The sequence below is a fragment of the Phyllostomus hastatus genome, unplaced genomic scaffold (assembly GCF_019186645.2).
Source record: "Phyllostomus hastatus isolate PE091 unplaced genomic scaffold, TTU_PhHast_1.1 phas_contig_16, whole genome shotgun sequence".
Taxonomy (NCBI): domain Eukaryota; kingdom Metazoa; phylum Chordata; class Mammalia; order Chiroptera; family Phyllostomidae; genus Phyllostomus; species Phyllostomus hastatus.
The window spans coordinates 17,311,872-17,326,052 of record NW_025333643.1 but is presented as its reverse complement, the minus strand read 5'-3'; the positions used below and the strand labels follow the sequence as shown (position 1 = coordinate 17,326,052).

General features: G+C 37.9%; 1 protein-coding gene across 5 annotated transcripts in view; it reads left to right on the top strand.

Moving 5' to 3' along the window:
• FHIT (fragile histidine triad diadenosine triphosphatase) overlaps nucleotides 1-14,181 on the top strand; it is a 1,461,545-nt gene that overhangs the window by 536,023 nt on the left and 911,341 nt on the right. Inside the window, exon 1 of one of the 5 annotated variants that reach the window (XM_045832307.1) lies at nucleotides 14,060-14,158. The exons of the other annotated variants lie outside the window; for them this stretch is intronic. The gene's annotated coding sequence lies outside the window, so the exon portion shown is untranslated. Of the gene's footprint in view, nucleotides 1-14,059; nucleotides 14,159-14,181 lie in introns of those variants that run through there. 5 annotated transcript variants of the gene reach the window in all.

Here is a 14,181-nt window from a genome sequence, read left to right as displayed (position 1 = left end):
CAGCATATGTGTGGGTCATGTTTTCTTATCCATTCTGATATTCTGTGTCTTTTGATTGGGGCATTTAATCCATTTACATTTAATGTTACTATTGATAGGTACTTATTTATTGCCATTTTTTGTACCTGTGTTCCTCTCTCTTTCACTGTTTTTCTTCTTGTTGTTAAAACAAACCCTTTAGCATATCTTGCAGAGCTGGTTTGGAGGAGGTATATTCTTTTAGGTTTCTTTTGTCTGGAAAGCTCCTTATTTGGCCTTCCAGTTTGATTGAGAACCTTGGTGGATAAAATAGTCTTAGTTGCAGGTATCTGGTTCTCATTACTTGGAATATTTCTTGCCATTCCCTTCTCGCTTGGAGCATTTCCATTGAGAAGTCAACTGCTAGTCTTATTGGGGCTCCCTTGTATGCTACTTCCTGTTTTTACCTTGCTTCCCTTAAGATTCTTTTTTATCTTGGAATTTTACCATTTTAATTATGATGTGTCTTGAAGTGGGCCTCTTTGGGTTCCTCTTGATTGGGACTCTCTGTTTCCTGGATTTGTGTGACTTTTTATTTTATCAAATTAGGGAAGTTTTTCATCATTACTTTTTCAAACAGGTTTTTTATCCCTTGTTCTTCTTCTTCTCCTTCTGGTATTCCTATCATATGGATATTATTACATTTCATGTTGTCCTGCATTTTCCTTAACCCTTCTTCATTCTTTCTGAGCCTCTTTTCCTTTTCTTGCTCATTCTGGGTGTTTTTTTTTCTATCCTGTCCTCCAGCTCACTGATTTGATCCTCTACTTCATTGAGCCTGCTTTTGATTCCTTCTACTGTGTTCTTCAGTTCAGAAATTGTATTCTTCATTTCCTCTTGGCCCTTGCTGATAGTTCCTGTTTCCTTTCATGTTAATATAGTTTACAGTGAATTTTTTGTAGTTTCCCTGTAGTTTTTTGTAATTCTCTGTGAGCTCATTGAGCTTCCTTATAACCATTGCTTTGAACTCAATATCTGATAGTTGACTTGCCTCTATTTCATTTAGCATTCTTTTTGAGGCTTCCTCCTTTCCTTTCATTTGGGCATTGTTTCTTTATCTTTCCATTCTTTGTGAGACTCGTCTTGTTAGCCTCTGCTTCTTAAATTGATCTGTTTTGACTCCCTGGGTTTATGGTGTGAACTTCTATGGTAGAAGACCTGTGAGATTCAGTGATGCAGTCTCCTTGATCTCCCGAGCTCACTGGTCTTGGGCTGCTGTTTATGTTGGCTCTGTGTATGTCTTTGGGTTTTGATTGTTATTGGGTCTTTCACTGGTGTATCCATCTCTCCAGCTGGTTAACTGAGGGTCACTCTGTTCACCACCTCTTGTATTCTGTTGTGCAGGTGTGGGCAGGTTGTGTTGAAGCTGCTTCTTCCATGTGTACAAAGTTTTGAGGATTTTTTTTCTTGCGCATTGTCAGTTGTTTGTTCTAAATAACTTCTCCACCCTTTAGTTGTATTCCCAGATAGGTCATGGGTTGAGTTAGTGTGGCTTCCACTCCCTCCTTCACTTTCTTCTGTTGTTATCTGTTGGTGGCTCTTTTGTTGTTGGGTTTTCTCTTCCAGCAGGTATCCTGATGTTCTCAGCTCTCACCTACTTTTTTTGTGTGTGATCAGTTGGAAAGGGAAGGCAAAATAGTTTAAGACAACAGGAGTGTATTCTATGATATTTAAAGTACCAACCCATAGAGAAGAGATAGGAGATCTTTTGGATATGTATATATGTATATTGATAACCATGATAATTCATCCAACTAGCCACTTTTAAGAAAGGGTGTAAAGTACATAAGACTATTGTTAGGGGTGGGGGAAGGATTGTGAGTTGGATCTAGAAAGCAGTGAGCTTGTGGGAGGTCAGCTTATGAGGTAAAGTGAGAGTAAAGTGTAGAAAATGGGTATAGTGTGTGAAAGAATAGAGTTATCCACAACAGTAATAAAGTTCAGGAAACAGTGAAGTGGGCTAAGACCTGGGAGGGGTGCTGTATAGTGTTAACAATTGTATGGAACAGCAATTATATACAATAATAATGGAACACCAATCTTATGACAGACTATGTGATGTGGCTAACAAGAATAGGAAGTATAGGACCTAGAGTAGTGTGCTAATGGAATTCAAGTGAAGTGAAAGACAGTAAATTAAAAATACACTGTGACCTTATAATTTCATGAGCTTATGAAATTATCTTATCCTTGGGGACACAGTGGATGATGTTTGTGTCCCCACTTTACAGCAAAGAGGCATTATGAAGTAAGGAAGGTTGTCTTAAGTACCCCATAATACAGGATGGGTTCTCAGGTGTTCAGGAAAAGAGCCTCATTCATTCCATCCCTACCTCAGAAAGCTAAGCAGCATGTGTCCAGGCTGTTTTCTACTTTTAGAAGACTTATTTTTTACTTGTCAAGAATGCAGTTCAGTTGGAAGAATTATAGTCTCTCTCACACTATACCCTAAAATTAATTCCAGCTGGATTAAAGCAATAACTATATAAAATCAGTCATGAAAAAAAACACAGAACAAAAATGTGTAGTTATTCCAACTACAGTGAGAGAAGACCTTATAAACTTAAAGGCAAAAAGAAGAGCTCATAGAAGAAAAGAGTAATAGATTTCACTCCATTAAAAATGAAAAATTCTGTCTGTCAAAATCAAAACAAAGCAAAAAAAAAAACCAAAATGGAGGTAAGTTTATGCAGCAAATATAAGGGATAAGTACCTAGGGATCTTAAAAGGTTTAAGAGCTAAAAGCAATTGATAACAATAGTATGATTGCAAATGGGAGGCCAGGCATCAGTATTTTCTATCCCAAAGCCCTTGTTTCTAATTCTTTCCTGTTCTGTGGGAGAATTCAGTTTCCCAAGGTCTCTTCTCACTTGTTATCCATCAGTCCTACTTCTGTACCCAAGCAGGGACCTGACCTCACATTCCATTGCATTCCCTACCTGGGGCCCTCTAACTCTTAAATGCAATCTTTAGTAATGTTTCTATGAGCTTTAAAAACTTTGGGTTTCCCAGTGATACAGTTCTGTGACATTTGTTATTAAGCATCAGTGTTTCATACTCATCTTTTATTGGAGATGTGATGGTTTCATTCCTAGAAAGAAAATGCCATGTTTCCCTTTTTGACTTCTCACATTCTCTGGGTGCTTGAAATGTGTGTGTGTGTGTGTGTGTGTGTGTGTGTGCTCAAAAATATAGGCTAAAGGAGAGTGATATAGGAAACGATAGTAAGAAAGTCTGTCCCAGCATTAGCACATTTTCTAGTCTTCTGGAAGCAGAAAAATGAGTGTGATGACTGGAGGAAGCTTATGACCAAGTGAGCATGTGTTCTGAGCCATGTTTCAGTAATCACAATAAGCAGGATTCTCACTGTTACTTCACTGACCATTTACAGGGTGGAATGTAAGTCATGCTTACATTCTGCCAACCAACACCCTCTTAACAGGTAGATCTTGACCCATTGTACAGCTTCAGATAAAATATACATAAGAATTCATTCATACATGTATTCAATCAAAAAGCTTTTAAGGGAAAACCTACTCTGTTCAAGGCACTGTAAAATATACAAAGAAAAATTCTTAAGAAGTTTTAAATTTTAGTAGCTATGGATGTACACAAATAAACATAAGATCAAAAATGGTTAATTGTCATAAAAAACCTGAATGGAAATCTATGATAAAAATACAGTAAACAGGGACTTCTGGCCCAACAAAGATAATGTAGACTCACTTTTCCCAGCTCTTCTCACTAAGCACAACCATGGACTCTGTACGTGAAGAGAGATGACTAAATGAGAACTCTGGAAGGTGATGAGAAGGTGAGCTGGTTTGAGACCCCAGGATTAGAAGAGCAGCACAGTAGCAGGGTGACCAGATTCCTTCTGCCCAAAAGAAGAAACTGCCCAGACCAATTGTTTCCTGACTCCCAAGTCAGTGACAGGAGGAAGCTCAGAGAGGCTGATTTCTTTCCTTGATGGAATGGGGGTCTTTCTGACAACATCATACATGTTTGACACCAACAAGGGGGATTAATTAAAACTTCACCAAAAATATTGAATAGTTGGCCAGAGGAAGTACTGCTCTTCCCCACTTGGGCCTGACACTCTTCTTTCCAACAAGAAATACTGAGGCCAGCAGGTAGAATAGCAAGAGAGTACCAGTTACTGCAAGTGGACTAATTTAGGAAGGCGCTTTTCCTCTGCAGGCCCCAGGTGCTTCTCCTTTGCCCAGAGGCATTGCAGCAAGCAAGCAGAATCTCAAGGGGGATGCAGCCACAGTAGGTGGCCCACTCCAGGAAGCCTCTTTGTCCCCATATGGCTGAAAGACTTCTCTCTTGCTCAGAGACACCCAGGCAGCTTGGGATACTGAAGAGAGTTTCTCACCAAATCCCTCTCCCATCAAGAGAGCCCTGCCTGAGGCAGTGGTATGAATGAAGGGATCATTGTGAGTCCCAGTATCACAGATAAATCAAGCTGACCAAAATAACATCTCTAAGACTGTGGACATTAGAGTGCCATTGGAACCATAGCCCATAAAAATAGCCAAAACCCAAGTGATAAAAGGTTTAATTGGAACCAAAGTCTCCTAACATAATAAACAAAATATTTAAAAACCACTCATCACACTAAGAACTAAGAATATTGCCAATTGAGAGAAAAGAACAACTGACACCACACCAAGACTGAGCAGGTGTTAGAATTATCTGATATGGATTTAAAAGCAACTATCATGTAAATGGTTATCATTCAATTATACATTTTTCTTATATAAATAAAAATAGGAAATCTCAGAAAAAATAGAATTTATAAAACAACTGAATAGAAATTAAAGTACTGGAATTATAATAACACAAATAAAAACATTGCTGGATATTCTCAATAGTAGTTTAGATGTGAGAAATAATAGAATTACTGCACATGGGGAGAAAATAGTACAATCTACTTACTGTGAACAAGAAAAAGAAAAATAGGCTGAGAAAATGAATAGGACCTCTCCACAGTAACAAAAGGTCCAACATTCATAACATTGGAGTCCTAGAAGAAAATGAGAAAAATAATGGTCTAAAAGAGTATTGGAAGAAATAATGGCTAAAAAATTTCCAATATTTGGTGAAATACACAAATCTATAAATCCAAGAAGCTGAATGAACCCCTAACATAGTAAGCCCAAAGAAATCCAAGATGCCATATAATTAAGTTTCAGAAAATGAAATCCAAAGAGGAAAAAATCTTGAAAGCAGTCATAGAGAAATGACACATTACCTATAAAGGGATACCAATTCCAATGACAGTGATTTCTCACCTTATGCAATGGAGACCAGAAGGAAGGGACACAATATTTTTCAAGTATTGAAAAACTGTCAGTGGTGAATTCTGTATCTTGCAAAACTATCTTCTAGGAATGAAGGAGAAATAAAAACATTCTTGGATGAAGGAAAACTGAAAGAAATGGTTGTTAGCAGATCTGCTCTTTAAGATTGGCTAATGGAAGTTCTTCAAACAGAAAGAAAAAGATTAAAACAATGAAATATTGGAGAATATGGAAGAAGGAACAATGAAAAGAGATTTATGGATATATATAGTAAACCATTCTTTTCTTTATGAGTTTTACAAATCATATTTGAGTATTGAAACAAAAATTATAACACCATCTGACACTCAAGTCAATGATATTTAAAAGTGAAAAAGGTAAAGGGATTTAAATTGAAGTGGGGTTTCCACACTAGTAAAATGTTGATACTAGTAAATTATAATAAATCACATATTAGACTATGAAATTTCCAGAGCTATAAAAACTATACAGAGAAGTACATCAAAGCTACTTTAAATGAAGATGAAATCTTGCCCTGGCTGGTGTAGCTCAGGGGATTGAGGGCAGGCCTGTGAACCAAAGGGTCACAGGTTCAATTCCCAGTCAGGGCTCATGCCTGGGATGCAGGCCAGGTCCCCAGTAGGGGGAACATGACAGGCAACCACACATCAATGTTTCTGTCCTTCTCTTTCTCCCTCCCTTCCCTTCTCTCTAAATAAATAAATCAAATCTTTTTAAAAATCAAGATGAAATCCTAAAAATATTAAAGTAATTTACAGGAAGCAAGAAAAGATAAACAGAGTGGAAATTAACACAATCTCTTCCAAAAAACAGAAGAGGCAAGGACACTTCTCACTCAGTTTATGAGGCTAGCATTATCCTGATACCCAAACAAGATGAAGACCATAGAGACAAAGGAAGGAAGGAGGGAAGGGAGGGAGGAAGGAAGGGAGGAGGGAGGAAGGGAGAGAAGGAGGAAAGGAAAGGAAAGGAAAGGAAAGGAAAGGAAGGGAAGGGAAGGGAAGGGAAGGGAAGGGAAGGGAAGGGAAGGGAAGGGAAGGGAAGGGAAGGGAAGGGAAGGGAAGGGAAGGGAAGGGAAGGGAAGGGAAGGGAAGGGAAGGGAAGGGAAAGGAAAGGAAAGGAAAGGAAAGGAAAGGAAAGGAAAGGAGATAGAGAAAGAGAGAAAGGGTGGGAGGGAGAAAGAATTATAGTCCAATAGGTTTTGTGTACTTTGGCATAGAAATAGTCAACAAAATATTAGCAAATCAAATCCAACAATGTGTAAAATGAATTATGTACCATGAACAAATGGAATTTATTACAGATATGCAAAGGTGTATTAACAAAGGCACAATATGAAGGATCCTTGTGGTGATAGAACTGCTAAATATCTCGACTATGGTGGTGGATACATTAGCTTACATAGGTTATAATATATAGAACTTAATACATACACACACACACACACATGGAAATGAGTACCAGTAAAACTGGGATTTGGGGGAACTCTGAATGAGCATGGTGTATTACATGAATGTCAGTGTCCTGGTTTGCTATTATGTTATGCTTTTGCAAAGTGTTACCACTAGGGGAAACTGGATGAAGTGTACACAGAATCTCTCTGTATTATTTCTCAACAGTGATTTCAATTAAAATGAAATGTATAATATGCTGTAAAAATTTACCTATATATCATATATATATCACTCTTTGAGCACTTAGGTGCACTGTTTTCATGACTTTATATCAGTAACTGTTTAACTTTCAAAAATCTTTATGAAGCAGACAGCAATATTATCCCAATTTTCAAATGTGGAAATCAAGGCACAGTGAGATTAAGCAACCAGTCCAAGGTCACAAAGTCTAGTAAGTCTCAGAACCTTGTCCAGAAACCCAGATTTTGGCTCCAGCATTCACAGCCCTAACTAACAGGCTACCCTCTCTCTACAGATTACTTATAGCTGAAGGCATTAGGAAAAACTTTATGGAAAAAAAATGGCATTTTCAGCTTTCTTAAAGGGGAGATTATTATCTGATACATATATAGCATTAATTGTACCACATATATTTGTTGAATCACTAAGTGACTTAATTTATTTAAACCACTAGATTATTCCTTCTGTCTCCGACTATCTGCCAGCAGCCTAGGGTTTGCAAAATGAGAAAATGAGGGATCCAGGGCAATGAGCTCGTTTTACTTTATTTTACTTTATTGCAGCATTGACTTTCTCCCAACCAAGGTCGGTGTTCCCAAAGGCAATCTATTGGTATTCAGGGGAGGACAATTCTTTGTTGTGTGGAGATAGCAAACACGTTGCAAAACTTTTAGCGACACTCAGGATGTTTCCCAAATGTCAATATTGCCCCCAATTATGGGGACATTGAAGAAACTTTACTGCCTCCTCGTTTCTTAGTTTCCCCCTGGTAAAGAACCTGTGCACTTTGCTTCTCTCTGGTTATCAGAGCTCAAAGCATCCATGCAACAGAAGTGTGGGATTCACATGATTCAGGAAGGATATGCCGTCTTCCATGTTGGCATAGCTGCATGCATGTGACAGAAAGGAATAGAACTCCTTTGCCGTCACAGTGGCTCTAAGCTTCAGTTTGAATTGGTCTAAATTGTTCATTTCACTATTTTTTGAATCTGATTGTCCTTTTTGATGGACATAAAGAAGTTCCCCCCTTCAGAGAAAAGCTGCTGAACACATACCGTATAGCACACCCCAAACCAATCATTACAATCTCAAAAGAAAGAAAAATATCTGAAAGGGGAAAGTATTGATGAATTATTTGTGTAAAGGTGAAAAATCTCTTGGAAGGGCATTTTGCTCTAGGTGACTGACCAGGAAACAGCAGCGTTATGTTGCCTTGTTAAATCAGAAAGAATATACTGAACATTGGAAACCTTTCTAATTGCCTTTGTGGAAAGGCATTGAAGGGATCTGAAGCCATCTCCATCAGAGAGACGCTGATGCGAATGTGCTCCACTCCAGACACGGGTCTGGACATGCTCAGGAGGGCACAGTTGTGAGCTTGAACTTTTCACTATAAGACTTTTGGGGAATATGCATGTGCATACAAAGAGTGGGGAAAGGCAGGATTTCCACTTCAGGTTTTGAGTCCTGGCCATTTCTTTCCTTTTCCCTTGGAGAGAGGGGAAGGAGGTAAATTTGAACAAAGGGTTGCAGAGGTACCTAGATTCATTTGGGAGCCAAACTCCCCACACCTCTTTGTCTTGGCCCATGGTGGCAGATAAGCTGTCCAGCTGTGAGAACAGGGAGAACAAATCATGCCCCCAGTAATATAGTTCTTTGAAAAAAGCCCAGGCAAAGTGTGAGGCTTGCATAGAAAAACAAAACAAGCTATGATTCGCATAAAAAATGGAAACTCAACATCACTTTTCCATAAATCTAGCTCCAGGATTAGATATTTGTATAAACAGAGAGTCACAGAAGTGTACAAGGACACCATTTGAGGTAAAACCAGGGGTTCAGAGGCCCAGCTTTTGTACCCTGCTTGAATTTCAGATGAGATAAAACCAGCAGCTCTGCTAAGTTGCAGTGCAAAAGCTTACATGGCTTCTTGAAAAAAGCAATTTATTTTAGATTACAGCACAGTGGCTATCATTTAAACTGCTAGGGACTGTAATTGAACTCAGAACCAGCCTTCTCTGTGAACACAAGGTGCAGTAAGGATGCAGTAACACGTTCACCTCAGTTGTTCTAAATAACATGGATGCCAGGCCTTCAAAACAGACGGGCATGGCAGCCCAAACGTCGAATCACTGGTGTCTTGAAAACATTCCAACAAGGAGTCCATTAAAACACATTCTGGGAAATGTACCTAGCTGGCTATACAAATGTGCACTTGCTGTCCATTTTGGGGGATATTAATATGAAACGGCTAGGTGGCAGCAATCGAGAGGAAATGAGAGAACATACAATTAGCACTAGGGAACATTTTGTTCAATTTCAATCCTATGTAGGGTCATGAAGGAGTTTGCAAGGGTTTGTGTGTAGGGACAATCTAGGATAAAGAAAAGAGTCCCTCTTGATAAGGGATAATCTTTGATTTGATAATGAAAGGAATGTGCTTACCCTCCAAACTCCAGAATGTCATCCTGTCATTAAGTCCTAATGAAAGCTTAATTGTTCTGTTGGGGAAAAAATGATGTGTTTCATTTCCATACACTGCATTTTCTCCCTCTTTATTATAAATAAATCTAGTTATATGAAATCCACTCTTCCTCTGGAGTTGTCCAGAGACTCAGAAGGCAACAGTTCATCCAGGATCAATTTTATTTATTTTTGTTTTTATTGAAAGAGCTTGTCACAATGCCCTTACTCTTTTTATGGCTTTCTTTTTTGTTTTGTTTTTATGAAAGCAATAACCTGTACATAGTTTACAAGTCAAATAGTTTTTGAAACATTTATAATGAAAAGTAACAGTTTCCAACTCCATCTTTCCCCCTCTTGTTGCACTCCATAAATGCAGCCTCTGTAACCCGTTCCTGGTTTATCTTCACATTGATAATTAATATTTTATCCGTTTCATGTGCTTCATCTCTGATTTTCTTTTCAGAAAGAGAGGGACTTAGCTTACTCAACTCAACTTTTCACATTTTTCACTATAACATGACATTATTCTCAACTTCCATTGGTCTTGCCACATCTAAATCGTATTAAAGCTCCCTTATTGATCCATCAATCTAATCGATATCTCTTACCTCCTCACTGGAGATAAGATATGAGCCCTCAGACCCTTTTCTTTTCTTTTTCTTTTTTTTAGATTTTTTATTTATTTTATTTTTAGAGAGGGAAGGGAGGGAAAAAGAGAGAGAGAGAAACATCAATGTGTGGTTGCTGGGGGCCATGACCTGCAACCCAGGCATGTGCCCTGACTAGGAATTGAACCTGTGACACTTTGGTTCGCAGCCCACGCTCAATCCACTGAGCTACACCAGCCAGGGCTCAGACTCTTTTCTTTACTATTCTTCTTCTTCCACTTTTCATTCTTAGTCAGCTATATCATTATTTTTGTGTTGTCAAGTTTCACTTACATTTGCTCTGTCACCAAAGTGGTATTTCTTTATGATTTTTATAAAGTTGAAAATAATGCAAAGGATTTATATAATTGGGACTTTACTAAATTATTTACTGCAGACCCAAGTGGTTTCTATGGTTAGAGGGTCATAGCTCCTGTGATACATGCAGGAGATTGTGCCTGGAGTCAGGGTCAAATAGGTCCTCTGCCTTTGTTGTTTTGTCAAAATCATTCCATCTTCTAGTGTGTGTAATGTATTTCAAATCTTCCTTATAAAGTTACTTACTTATCTATCTATCTATCTATCTATCTATCTATCTATCTACTTACTTACTGGAATTTCTCATGTGCTCTTGCCTTTCCAGAGTGTGTGCCTTAATCAGACTATGTTTTTCAAAGCTCATGATTGTACTCTCTGTTCTGCTGGTTCTCCCTCTTTCCTGTACATGTCTGTTTCACTCTCATTTACACAGGTTGTTCTCTAGACCCGCTGGACAGAAGTGGCCTGGGATTCCCCCATTGCTCTCCCAAGTTGGATTCACTCTTTGCTGGATCCAATGGGCTTTCTCTTATTGACTTACCTTCAAATTTTGCTAGTAACTTTCCAAGAAAGGGTGAATGGTAGGTAAAATCTGAGTCCTTGGAAATTTGTGATTTTTTCGGTTTGCCCTCAAACATGATTTATAGTTTGGGAATAGACTTTTGCATTGAAAAGAATTTTCACTACCGCTTTTTAGCATCTAACACTGCTACTGAGAAATCTGATGTTACTTTGATCCTTACTTTTTTATAGGCTACTTTTTCCCCATTTGTGTGTGTGTGTGTGTGTGTGTGTGTGTGTGTGTGTGTGTGTGTGTGTTTAGTAGCCTATTGGGAATTTCTCTTAAACCTTGGCTTTCTAACACTTCACAGTTAATTCTCCTTAGAACTAAATAGATTCCTCTCTTAAAAATTCACATTTCCTTTTATCTCTGGGAAGTTTACTAGTGTAATTTCATTGATAATTTCCTCCACTCGGTTCCTTATTTCTCATTCTGATACTCCTGTTAGCCCACACTTAGTCCTTCTGGGTTAATCATCTGTCTATCTTACTTTTTCTCACATATTTTGTACTTAGTGTATAGTCTAGGAGATTTCTCCAGCTTTGCCATCAAGCTTTCTATTGAATTTTTCTTCAAGCAATCATATAATTCCCAAGATATTGTTTCTTTTAAATATAATTGTGTTTTTGTTTTGCAATTACCAAATCTCCTCAAATCATTCTGGAAGATGCTAAATAAATTTTATTTTTAAAACTTGTATATTTTTCCTAAATTGCATTGTTCCCTTGGTGCCATGTTTTCTGTTGTTTTGCTTGCTCACTTTCTTTTTTTTGCTGTGGTCTTTCTTGGCATATTAGATTCCAGGTCATGTATGGTTTGTATGACAGAATGAGGCAATAGAAGAGTTATCTGTGAGCCTTCAACAAGTGGATGATCTTGTACATGGCCTGCTTGAAGGCTGAAGTCTAGACTGTGTGCATGATCATGGGGGGAATCTGACTTACAGAGTGAAGTTTCAACACTCATGAAAAGTGCCCTGCTTATTCTCCAGGCACATTTTTATTGCCTTGAACCTATAGCTAAGACAGTCCACATGGAGAGCCACAAGAAAGGGCAGTCAATGTTACATGTACTGACCTGTAGTAATGCCCACCCACTTCTTTCATCCTCTGTTCCACCTGCTATTTCTGAGACCTGAGTCTTTTTGGGGTACTCTCAAGCAGGTCTGCTCTCCTTTGCTGAAATCCCCTTTTAGGCTGTGGTTTCCTTTGCCATGGTTTGTAAGTCAACAGACTTATTGAAATCACTCATCTTCTAACGGCTTCTTCCCATTCTCTTTGTGGTTATGGGTGTACACCTTCATACACGCTTGGTATTATTTAGAAAGTACTTTGGGTGGGAAAGGAGGTAATGGGTTTGCTCAGTCACCCATGTAAAAAAGAACACATTCTTTTTAAAAAGAGAGTTGGTGATTTTCATATACCATATGCTGGAGAAATGCCATGTAGCTCTTCATTTTACTTTCAACCTTTTGTTAATCTGATGCTTGGAATCAGCAATCACAGAAAGTTACACAAACATATCACTAACTGAATGGATTCCATACAACATATAGTAAAAAAAAAAAAAGAAGGGCATTCTGCTATTTTCTCTATATTAACTAATCATGTGAGGAGTTTTTGTTTTCTTAGCAAGATTATTAACTTTTTGAAAAGTTTCAATTTTTATTTATTGAAGAAAACATTGTTGGATGCCTTTGATCAAAATGTTTTTGTTCTTTCTAAGTGGATGAATGGGCAAGACCTAAAGAGTAGATGTGACAAGGAGGAGCACAGTGTCCAATGAATGTATGATATTATTCAATGTCAGAGATATTCAAGTTTAAGTCAGGGTCTTTGTTAGCTATAAAATTAAAAAGATTTTAAATTATGGTAATTACTGAAAACCACTATAAAATTGATACTATTATATACTTTTGGTAGGAAGAACAAAATTTGGTACCAACTTTCAGGTACTTAAAATGTTTATAATATTTAACCTAGTGCTTCCCCATCTTAGAAATTGAAGTTAAGAAAATAATCAGAAGTTAAGATCATAATTTCTTTCTCAAAATATTCATTATAGCCCTGGCTGGCATAGCTCAGTGGATTGAGGATGGGCTGCAAACCAAAGTATCACAGGTTCGATTCCCAGCCAGGGCACATGCCTGGGTTGCAGGCCATGGCCCCCAGCCACCACACATTGATGTTTCTCTCTCTCTCTATCTCCCTCCCTTCCCTCTCTAAAAATAAATAAATACAATCTTTAAAAAAAGAAAAGAAAAGAAACCTTTATTTCTTGATAAAGGAATTCAAATATTAAAAAAAAGATTTTTCTTGTTCTGCTTATTATTATTGTTTTATTTTCTAGGGTTTTGTAGTGAATATACTTGATTGGAAGGGGAAAAAACACTTTAAATTATGTGCTTCTGAAAGTAAACCTTTTAAAAGTGTCACCAAATAACCCATATTGCTTCTTTCCCCTGAACTTTTTACCTTTTCTATCACAGAATCAAGAGTGGACTGTAAAATTGGTGTATGAAGTGTTTTCCATTATTGAAAGTATCTCTCAGATACATCTGGAAAAGCTCACTGCTGTATTATGTGCGATTTGCTGCTTTTTGCTCTCTCTTTCTCTCTATATCACATGCCTGATTCCAAAGCCTGATTCGTGTCAACATTAGCTAAATATTCGGATTCTCTAGAAAGGGGTCACTGCAGTTACATCTGTGACTCTGAATGGAATTAGAGACATAGTGATAAACAGTGGACTGGAGTCAAAGCTTCGGTTTCAGTCCTGCCTGGTCACTTGGTAAAGGTCTTAGTTTTCTCTTGTAAAAAATGAGATCATTGAACTGGATGATCTCTAAGGTCTTTCTAGGTCTTTTGCTCTGACTGTTCAAATATCTTACCCTGACAAAGACCAGATGAAACTTCAATACAGAAATGACTCACTGAGAAGCATGTGCTCTAATAGTATGTATTTTGCAATTTCGGTGCTTTGAAAGGAGAACACTGGCTTTGTGAAGTAACAGTTTTGCATACCTGTCCATTTGGAAGATGAGAAAACAGAGGCACTGACAAACCCAGTGTAGAAAGCACAGTCCCTGAGGTTTCTAGCTGTATTTTTTATCTTAAAGGCACAGTATGCACAGAGTTTGTTCTCAGCTGCATGGCATGGACTTAGTTTTTTGACCCACAGAACGTAAAGGTAGGTGGACAAATGATTCATTG